The sequence below is a fragment of the Elephantulus edwardii genome, unplaced genomic scaffold (assembly GCF_000299155.1).
Source record: "Elephantulus edwardii isolate Elephantulus edwardi_28Jun2011 unplaced genomic scaffold, EleEdw1.0 scaffold00050, whole genome shotgun sequence".
Lineage (NCBI taxonomy): Eukaryota > Metazoa > Chordata > Mammalia > Macroscelidea > Macroscelididae > Elephantulus > Elephantulus edwardii.
In genome coordinates, this window is record NW_006399800.1 from 9,082,591 (window position 1) to 9,084,350 (window position 1,760).

The following is a 1,760-nucleotide window of genomic DNA, read 5'->3' on the forward strand; positions in this document are numbered from 1 at the left end:
TTGTTGTTGTTGTTGTTGTTTAATGCCGTCGAATCGTAGACGACTCATAGCGACCCTATGAACGAACAGCCTGAACACTGTTCGTACATAGAGTTTCCGGAGGCAAACCATTTTGGAAGTGGATGCCGCTCCTGTTTCCAGGCTTGTTTTCGTCGGGAAGCTCCAGCCAACACTATCCACCATGGGTGCCCATTACCACGACTGGCACATCACTGTCACAGGCTTCAGCATCACAGCAACCATGAGTTACCTCTGTACAGCAACGCACAGACCAGTGCTATACCACCTAGAAGAATCTTTGACAGGAAGACAATTTGAACCTGGCCGAGGCCACAGATGACAATCACCCACCTTCGGCTTGGTAGCACAGCTTCCTTCCACTAGGCCAATGTAGCTCTCTCTTGGTCATCGTCATTGTTATTGTTGTTTAATGCCTGAACACTGTTCGTACATAGAATTTCCAGAGGCAAGCCATTTTGGAAGTGGATGCCTTAGATAGGCGTAATTCCATTTCTCCAGCCACTGAGTCAATTCATCTCATCCTGGGTCTGCCTTTCCTGCACTGTCTCTCCACCCTTCTGAGCATGATGTTACTCTCCAAGTACTGGTCCCTCTTGGCCATGTGCCAAAAGTATGTGTGAGAGAGCTTCAAAATCCTTGCCTCCAGGGAGCTTCTTGGTTTCATCCTATCTAGGGCTAACCTAGATATGAACATACCTAGTCATGTTCAACACTCTTCTCCAGCACCATAACTCAAAGGCATTGCTGCTTCTTCTATCATCCTTGGTCATTCTCTGGCTCTCTGATGCATAGCAAGTAATTTGAAAGCTTTGACCTACATCAGGCACATCTTAGTCTCCAGATTGTCATTGTTGCTCTTCAGTACTCTAGAGAAGTTTGTATTTGGAGTAACTGTATGACATCAGAACTTTACAAGGAAGATCAAAGAAGTTTGGTATTAATCTACCAACTGACCCTTCAGTGGCTGAAGATTACTTCTGAGGGTTTTCAATTCTTGAGAAAATTCCTAGGCGGAAAAGGAGAAAGGCTCTGCCCTGTAGATGAAATACTGACAGTAGATAAGTGTCTGTCCTCTCTGTAGGTAAATAAGTCAGGGAAATAACCAGGTAAGCCATCAACAAGGTCTGCCACATTGGCCATTTTCAAATAGCTAAGTTTGAAAACGTATACTTGTCCTAAAAAACTTTATTCATTTCTCCACCTGGAAGAGGATCTATTTGACTCTTTATAGAAAAGACTTCAGTGGAATGATTTGTGACATTTTCTCTAATTGTAGCCCCCAATATAATTAACATTTTAAGATAAAATGGCAAATAACATTAACGTGGCACTGTAATAAAAACTCAGTGAAATTATCAAAATACCTCCATAATATGAAATGTTAGGGAGCCATTGAATATGTGCTTTCCAATTTCAGTTATGTCAGGAAAGGGTTTTTGTACAGAAGAAAGACAGGAAAGAAATATGTCAACATGACATAGTTGTTTGTTTCTCTATGATGAAATTACAGATAATTTTGTGTATTTTTATGTTGTTCTTTATTTCTTGATTTTTTACATTCAATATTTTTTCCTTAAATGAACATGATTTAGATTTTCTCTGTATTATAAGATTAAATGGTGCCTGATTCATCTCTTATTCGGATTATTTGTGTCTTCTCCTTCTTTTCCTTTGTGAGTTTTGCTAGTGGTTTGTCGATTTTATTGACCTTTTCAAAGAACCAACTGCTAGTTTTGTTG